The following is a 9,719-nucleotide window of genomic DNA, read 5'->3' as shown; positions in this document are numbered from 1 at the left end:
TGCTGTTGTTAGCTGCAAATTGGATTACTAAAATTTCAGTTGTGTTGTAAGACTGTATGGTTTAATGATAGGACTTGATTTTAAAGGTCTCTTTCAATCAAAGAATTCTATGATTCTATGATTGCCTTTGAACAAAATCTCAATTCAACATTTCCATGTAAAACCAGTCCTCAACACGTCAGTTAGTCACAAAGATTTTAAACATAAGTAAAAACCATGAGAAAGATGATTTTTTAAAATTTTTTGTCAGCTTCTTGTGCTTCATATTCCTTCAGGGGACCTTCTGCTCAACCTGCTCCATAGCTTTCCTTGGCCTGTAGATGTTTGTTTGCACAGTTTGAGTAACATGATCCTTCTGTGGAATTTGTTCTTAGAGACCTACTTGTAAAATTAGGAAACAGGCACATATTTTGATGGGTGGTGAGTAGGTACTGTGCAGGTACTTCCTCCTCAGCCAAGACCCTTTTTAGCTGTGTATGGTTTAAAATCATTGCTTTCAACTTAGGTAGTGAAAGAACAGAAGAGGAGTATTTCCAAAGCTAGAAATTATCAAGAAGTAGCAAATAACAATACAGTATCCTCAGCTGAGGCAAGGAGTTAACCTTAGAAAACAACAGAAGAGTGCATGTGTATATATACATATAAGCACAGTGCATATACCTGAACTAATAGAGGAAAAAATAGTGCACAATACAAGGAAAATCTTTGAAAGCTGATGCATTGACCCAATATTCCTATAATCTTCTAGATACAAATTTCAAATCACTGATTGAGTCAAAATTGGGGCAAATCAGTTAACCCACGGGCTGGACTGCTTAGAAGTGAAAAACATCGGGCAATCCAAAAAGGCAGCCATAAGAAACACAGTTTTGCTCCTTTTCATCCTTGGCCACAGAAGCATGTTCATGTACTAAAATATTGACTTCAGGGGAAACTGAAATATCTAATGTTTGTCTGTTTAGCCAGTCTTCAATTTTGCTTGGAATGACTTTCCATGTGTTATAAAAAAAGTCAGAGAGGACAGATAAGAAAATGTTTCCAAGAAAATATATTCTTATTACTCTTGCTGGAAAAGCATGGTAATAATAATAAGAATCTTTATATATACATATGTATATATAATGCATATACATACACACACATATATAAAGATACATATATGTGGATCACAGAGTTACATACATTCAACGATAATATTTTTACAAGGTTCTGTTAACATAAACCATTTTCTGCTGATTCCTTTATACAAACTTGACTGAACTTGCTCCATCACGTTGCTGTAGCTACTTCAGAAGACACCCAGCACTTTTTGCAATTCTAATGGGCAACTGTCTGCTTGATGGATTAAGGTCCTTATAGTCTCCATCAATAAATTAATTAAGCTGAGCCAGTTTGGGGCTTTAAAGCCCATCTTGAAAATGAACTCTTATTAAGGATAAATACTCAGTAAAGTGTAAGTATAGTATAAGCAACCAGAAAGTGCACTAGCTCAACTCTGAAGATGGCTAGAGCTAGGAATACAGGTAGAAGTGTCCATCTCCTTGTCATCCAGGTTAACATCTGTAAGGAGATGTGATGTGGGAATTATCACTGTGCAATATACTTAATGTATCTGCTGTTATTTTTATGTGATTAGAAGAGTTGGCTACTGCACTAAGAGCTTTGGATATGACCTACTAAATGTTCCTTACCTCCCACCATTTGAGTCTTAACATGTTCCGTACAAGCAAATTGTTTCAAAAAAATTACTTAATAATTCAATTTGCTTCACTTTAATGGTGGAACAGCAAGACTTATGGGAAAAAAGGGAGTAGATATAATATCTCCTGACTGTGGTGAACCTCAGTGGGAGGATTGCATGATGTTTTCCCAAAAAAAAGCAAATGAAATTTTTGCCTCGATAGAACTGCCATGCATGGATATGAAACTTGTCAGGAAAAATATTTGAGTAGCTCTCAGCAGTTTAGTGTCAAAATGGAAGAGGTACATCCTGTCTCCTGTTTGATTCAACAAACCTATCTATTGCACATAGCATAAAATTTGCAGTTCTTCAGAAAATTGGGGACCAGGGTTAGAAGTCAGTGTGATCTCAGCAAAGCACAGAGAGGTGGAAATGGATGGGTAACACTGCCTGGAAAAGAACATGTGGGAAAATGGTGCCACACAGGGCAAAGCTGAGTTAACAACATTCTGCTGCATCAGCCTTTCAAGGTGTATACACAGTCTAGCCTGAAATATAGGCAGTATTCTTCTCTGCTCCATGCTGGAATACTCTTTTTGTGTTTCTGTGCTGAATGTTACCTTATTTGAAAACAGACTTGATGAGAACAGTAAGAAGTCACTCAAGAAGCATGAAAACAGACTCAGAAAGGCTGGAGGAGTCTCAGCCAAAAACAGGAGAGAAGCTGAGGTTAGAGAGCCTGAAGGAAAGAAAGATGAAATGAGGATTGAGACATATATTGAGCCTATTGAGGAAAACAAAGGGAACAACTACTCTCCTTGGCAGTGGCTGACAGGACAAGTAATGGGACAAAATCACAAAAAAAAAATTAGAATTGATCTTATCTAAAATGATCTTTTGCAAAACTGAAAGCACCCTATAACCCCCAATTCGTTTTCTCAGTAAATGGTCATCATCCAGAAGTTGCTTCCAAGTGTAATGTGTTTCACTTCTAATAACAGAGATTGCAGTACCACTCACCAGTGTGTTGACTCCTGTCTAGCCTGTTCTGCAAGACCCCTCTTTAAATACAGCAATGAGGCACAGTCTGTGCAGAACTGGACTAGACTACTTCAACTCTAATTCCTCTTTTGCCCAGGATTCATTTTATCTGATCACTTTTTCCTCCTTATTTATCTCTTGTCTGAAAATAACACCATTTACTATAACACTCATAAACTTCTTGAGAAATTTGAAAATATTGTCGTCATACTTTGATTAGAGGAATTGGGTGAAGCTGCTGCCAGTAAATGCATTTTGAAGAGCTGGGAACAGGGGCAGGAGAAATACAAAAGGTATAAATCTAACTAAGAAGCAGCCTTGCAGAAGACCTGGAGCACAATTTGCTCATGCCCAAGGGACAGCTCTACTGCTGCATATTTAACTGCTGTAGAGAGATGCTGATGCTGATTTTTTGGAAGCAGCAGTACTTTCCAGTCTGAAATTCCCTGCTTACTGCTTATCTAGGGTCACATAATAAGAGAAACTTTCTCTGAGCATTTAGATCATTCTGGGAAGGCTCAGAGCAATTCCATTTCAGCAGTTTACAAGTTGTACATGAGCTAATAATGATGGATGATCTTAATGTTCCACTGTTTTAATTTACCACAATTTATTAGGCATGGTACATGAGCCAGTTAAGCTTGAGAATTGTTGTTCTCCTTCAGTCATCAATTAGGTTAGTGACCATTGCTAGGCTGGGCTCGTAAAAGGATCCTATTAGTCTTCTAGGGTTCAAACTCAAACAGCAGTTCTTGAATCTTTCTAAAGAGCTCTGTTAAATCTATATATTGAGATCATGCTTCATTTCTCTTTTCTGGATACATGTGTTCTGGAAGATGTTCTAGAAGAAAATTATTTTAAATCTCATCTGTTTGCATCAGCTTGCTCTTTAGGAATATATTCAATTATTCAATTGGAGCTACTACCTACAAAAACAAAACAAAAAAATCCAAAATAGCCGTTATATTCCCTGTTAGTTTCAGTGAAGTCCAGATGAAACGAAAGTTTCCTACTTCATGGAAAAATATGATGTTGTGAAATGTTTCTTTCATCCCAACTGAAAATTTAAAGTTCACATTGCCTAACTTGTAATTAAAAAAAAAACAAACTTGCAAATTAAAAAATTTGGGAATATCTTCCTCACAGTTTCTTCTTTAGTGCTACAACATTTAGAAATTATATGATATATAGGTTGTTTTAATTATTTTGGGGTCAAAATTGAGTGAAAACTATTCACTCTCTGTCACACTTTGAGACTATAGTTGGTGCCTTGAAGGGGTTGCCCCACTTTTTTGTTTTCCTCCCTCTCATACTTTTATCTATGACTCTTGTCTTATGTACTGTGACTGTGACAAAGATGGGGCAAGAGAAATGTCCACTTGAGGGGGGTGATGAATAAAAGGCATTACATCCAAGCTCAGTATTGTTGATGGATCTTGGATGGTGACAGATGCAGTGCAAAAAAGCAAGAGCAGCCCTTGGGAAGATGGGGTACAGAGACCAACCTCTTGGAACCTGTGGTGTAGGTCAGCTTTTCACTGCTGGCAAGGTACCTCATGGGTCCTAATCTGTGGCTGGGCCTCCCTTCCCACGAGGAGGGATAAGGAATTGATTCTAGGGTGTCACAGAAAGGAAGTAGAAAGATATTCAGATGGAATAGCAAAGATAAATTACCTGGGCTCTGCTTCTAATTTTTATTCACAGTAAAAGAGCAAAGGGCTGTCAAGCCGCTGGACCTGATATGGCCCCTCTATCTCTGCTTATCTCAGCATCTCACTTGAGTCACTGCTCAGGACTGTCAGAGGCAGAAGAAGTGCTTGGCAGTATCAGTAGGATAATTTTAAGTGAAGCAGACATCTCTCCTATGATTAGCTGGTCCATTCTCCCTCCCTTTCTCCTTTCCCTGCCTCCCTCCCCTTGGAGATCCTGTAACTTTTACAGAAGATTGGTAAAGCTTCTCTGTGATAAATGTTTGGTTTTAGCTGGGAGCTAACAGTCCTCAATTCATTCTTCTCCTGTTTTTGTAGGGACCAAGTTGTTCTTCAGCAAGATAAATTTTGATCTTTGGGAAGTTTTTACCACTTGGTCATGAATGAGGGAAGTTCACTGTCCTAAACTCTCTGTGCATTGTTTCAGTTTCACAGGTTATGAGTTCCTTTGGCATTATCAGCCAAAAAATACAGCATGTGGTGTGAAATTTCACGTGGGAACTGCAGTTTTGGGAGAGCTGTTGGGGCCAGGTTGGTGTAAGAAAGTGCTGGGACAGCTTTTCTTAGTCTGGGAAGGAGTATCTACAGACATTTGGTGGAAACAGATATATACAATTTTCCCTCCCTACCCCACCTCCTTTTTTTATTATTATTTATTTGATAGCTTTCTGAAGTCCCTGAGCTCGTCGCTAGATGTCATTGGTGTTCCAGGGAAGGGTTCGACGGGCGACGGGGCCGCGGGACTGCGGGCTGTCCCCGTTTCTGTTACCCGATAAACCCCCGGAGCTATTGCAGGCGGTCTGAAACCCGGGAGCACAAGCATTTCTGATACTTTTCATCCTCAAGACTTGGATCTGAGAGATTAGGTGGAAACCACGATGGAATCAAGAAAACACATGAGCTTTTGTAGTATGAATTTTTAGTATTTTCATCATCAAATGGCAATTTTTCACTAAGACAAATGCAAATGCAAGACCTAAAGAGCAAGACTTTTTCAATGGATTTATTTCTTCTGCTATTAGCTAATTTTAAACACATCAAACATTTTCAGATTGATTTCACTGAGGTTTTTATTTATATAACCATCATATCATACAGACAAATAAATCCAGACATACATAAGCAGCCCATTATCTGTTAATTCTCGAATTATTTAAAGTGGGGGTAAATCATACACTGACAAAAAGGGAGTCTTGATTCCTCTTTTTGGAGCAATAGCAGTTATTTGGAGTTGCATTGGCAAGAGTTATTTATAGGACAACATGAAAATATACATTTTCATCCCTGTAAGGACGGGACTATGAATTGCACTTGAGTTTTAATAAATGTTAGCTTCTTTTTTATTTCACTGTATTAAGGCACAGAGTACAATGTATTTCATTCCATTCCACAAGAAATACTGAGCCTGATCCCAGGGCTGCTCTTTTCCTAAGCTTTGCTGAAAGTCAGGCTGATCATCAGCACTGTGCTAAGACTTGTGGATGCCTGGTTTTATAAGGAAAACTATGTCTTCTGAATGGTCTTCAATGTTTCTAAGTGAAAATCAAGGATATTGAAGAGTCTTTGTTTCCTCAGAAACACACACTGACTGCCCAGAAATCCAGTTTCTGTTTCCTGGGAAATAATGCACCTACATCAGGGCAACACACAGGGAACACCACTGGTTTCTTCCCAAGCTCACAAAGTACGTGGATCTGTGTTGTGGTTATGTGCACACACCTATGGAGAAGAATATCTTGGGATTAGGAAATTACCCCAGCACTCAATTTCTCTCTTCAAATGCTTAATTATATGACCATAAATCCATAAATCCTCTGCAAATTTATAGGAGTTTCCTAGTTCATCAAAATCGTAGTGTACTTCTGCTTAGGAGAATGGACCAAATTTGTGTTTTAACGTGCAAACCAGATTAAATGAAATTGAAAATAAAATCTTTTTGCTGTAATTTCAGTCAGTACAAACTCAGAAATTGCTTAGGAAAATGTGAAAGTGTTCACAGAAAAAAAAGTTCTTTTTTCTTAAAGTATAAGTCAGAAACAAACCTAGTGTGGAGTAAATACAAGTTACAGAGAGAGACATTTGCATTGGCAAGCATCAGTTCACACGAGTCAGGAGACTGCAGATGACTCAGAAGTTCAGCAATAACAGATTGGTCACAGTTAAATATGCCCTTAATCCATCACTAAGAGTCCCTGGAATGCAGTTAGGTCAAGATTTAAAGAAAAAAAAAAAAAGAAAAAAAAAAGGATATCCAAAGTTAAGACTTTTAAGGCAAGATTTTTCAGGGGAACAGACAGTTTGTCTTTTCAGGAACTTCATACCTCTAATATTCCTTAGGCTACATCAATGTTTTCTGCCCTAGTCTGAAAAACCGTAGGTCATGCAGTGGTAGTCCTAACTTTACTGGTGGCTCACCACCTTAAAATCAGGCTGTTTGGCTAGCAATATTAATATTTGTTCATGTCTCTCTGTATTTCTGTCTTTCTTTCTCTCAATTTTTTTGTTTCTTTCATCTTACCTCCTCATTGCCTGTGGAGCTGGCTCTTCCTTTCTAGAATCATGCAGAAAAATATCTTCCATTTACCTCCATAACACACAAACCGACTGATGCTAACACCAGTATGTGAGCATTAGTTTCAGGGGTTTACACACAGTTAGAAATCAGATTTCCATTAATTACTGTAAAATTTGAGGTGGCATTTCCACAGCGCATAAATATTATATCCTGATTTATATTTTACAGTGTGTCAAATTGAAATTAAGCCACATATGCAAAACAGAAGGGGCTTTTCAGGAGTACCATCTGAGTACTTTAGTTCCCCAGAATATTATTGATACCAAAACATTATGCAAACTCTGCCTATGGTTTAGGACAAGACATGAAGAAAAATCTGTCTTTACCCATGGGTTTCTATGATTTTGTGTTGCACGGAATGAAAGCTCTATTGATCTAAGGAGAGCCATCAATATATTATTTTCCCAAATATCTACATGGTTTTCTGCAGTTACCTGTCTGTACACATCTTATACCACAGCAGGGAACATACCCCTAGTTCAGGGAGTTCTGCAGCCACATAGGCACTTTCCTGTCTCTCTCCACAGCTCAATAATCCCACATTGCACGGCATTACACTGCAATCTTAGTCTGAGTCAATCCTTTTAAGCACTATTATTTTATTTTCTTTGCCAAAGAATATAAAGTGTTGCCACTTCTATTCTTCTCCTCAGCTCTTCAGGCCCTCACTTGCTTTTGTTCTTGCTTTGGATCTATCCTATTTCTGTACATCATTGATCAATTCAATGGAAAGTAAATCCACCCAGCATGTGATTCATTCTGTTCAGAGAGGAAGCTGTGAAGTGTTGACACTTTGAGACTCTCCATGTTTTTTAGCAAGTGTTAAGTCTTCACCACATGTGTGAAGTACCAGCTAGATTCCCTCTCTTTAGGTTTTGGAATTAAGAAAGGACAGAAACATGGACATCTGCAGTTATAGAGTTTGTATTTCCTCTGAGGAGGATTTATTGTGATGACCATAAAAATCCTGCTACTAGTCATAGAACTTCTCTTCCCTCTGTCAGCATCCTCACCTCATCCCCTGATGTCACCTTTCCTAATGTTAAGTCATAATACTCTGAAAACCCATGCCTACATAGGCCTATTGTGAACTTCATGAGTTGGATGACATGAAGTAATTTTCCCCGCTTCAGTGCTTCATGGGAAAAGGTCAGTCATTCAGGCTTGGAGGGCAGAGGCAAAAATCCGTAAAGGTTGTTATGGGAGAAATGATATTTAATTCCTGAGGAAACCCAGTAGAATTTAGGTAGTGGTAAATGATTCTGGCTGCTTTTAAAAACCTGGGTCACAGTCTTTGGATATTAATACCCATTACTGATTCTATATTTGAAAATATAATACTGTCTTATTAGATCATTACACAGATCACAGTTAGTGAAAGTACAAAAGAGTAGTAGCAAGAGACGATGAAAGCTGTTGTTACGAGCTGCCTCTTAGATTAAGCTCTTTAAAGCATACATGTAAAGAGACACTCTTACATGTACATTAAGATCAAGAGTGAAATAATACATTTGACAATGTCACCTTCAGTGGTCTGCAACCATTTGCACACTTGCAAAATGTAGAAGTTGTCCATCTGCATTGGGCTGACAAAAGTAGAGAGCAAAATGGGAATTGTGCAGCAGGCAGGCGTGTCACTCCATGGAGGTCCCAGTGGGATACACTGTCTGGCTGGTTTGTACACACTGGTCCATACTGCCTTTAAATAAAATTGCAGATGACACTGTGACTTCTATTTACTTAAACAACTTGTATCCTCAGTGGAGAGTTTCTGGATATAACCTTGAATATTGCTTCTTAAGAAATCAAATAAAACATTTAAGGAAAAAAATTACTTGCCTCAATAGCTGGTTACACATAGATAGGAATTATTACAAAAGTCCATTTAACAGAGGCATGGGATTTGATTTTAGTATCTACCATGCTGTAGAGTATTTGTGATACAGCTTTGCAACTTCAGAACTGTTCTATTTCTTCACCTTTTATTGGTTTACTGAAAGCATTTTGGATGTTGCTGTTTGCCCAGTCTGACAAGGACTATATGTTTCCTTTACATAATGCACAACATCTGGACTCTTCTCCATCTCCCAAAGCCAGGATGTTCTGCTGCTTTTATTTACACAGGGTAGTGAAGCACTGTAAATCCAAGGGCCAGATTTCAAGAGTCTGGCATGAACCCTCGCAGAAATGAGTGACTGATATGTTTCTTTGTAACAATCAAGTTCCAGCTATGAGATCTATTTGAGTATGTATTACTGAAAATTTCATTACTCCACTTTCATGGGCTTTACCAAAGCACATCCTTACAGAATGATTTTTCTATTAAAAAAAATTGTCTTTGCATTTAATAAGTTCGCTTTTATTTGCTGACGTACAGGTAGAGAAATAAAATGGTAGATGTGTGGACAACACAAGCAGAACTCTCGGGTGTACCGCTCCTGAATTCTACAGACACCTCTCTCTTAACGTTCAAGTCCCTAAACAGCTGAACCTCCATATCAGTGCTCAGTCAGACTCATCTCAGCCTTCACAGGACTGGCTTTTTTAGCTTATGCCAAACCTGTAAAGGAGCCATTCCTCAGCCTATCCACCTCAAAAAGGGTTTGATCTAGTAAGACTCAGCAGAACAAAAAATGTAGCATACACACACCAAGAGTTAATAGGGATTAAGGCTCCCATGCTGGAAGAAAGAGATCCATATCCCATTCCTTCA

Source organism: Lepidothrix coronata, unplaced genomic scaffold, assembly GCF_001604755.1.
Source record: "Lepidothrix coronata isolate B3197 unplaced genomic scaffold, Lepidothrix_coronata-1.0 Scaffold145, whole genome shotgun sequence".
Taxonomy (NCBI): Eukaryota; Metazoa; Chordata; class Aves; order Passeriformes; family Pipridae; genus Lepidothrix; species Lepidothrix coronata.
The sequence above is the reverse complement of the archived record's forward strand: the minus strand, read 5'-3'. Positions refer to the sequence as shown.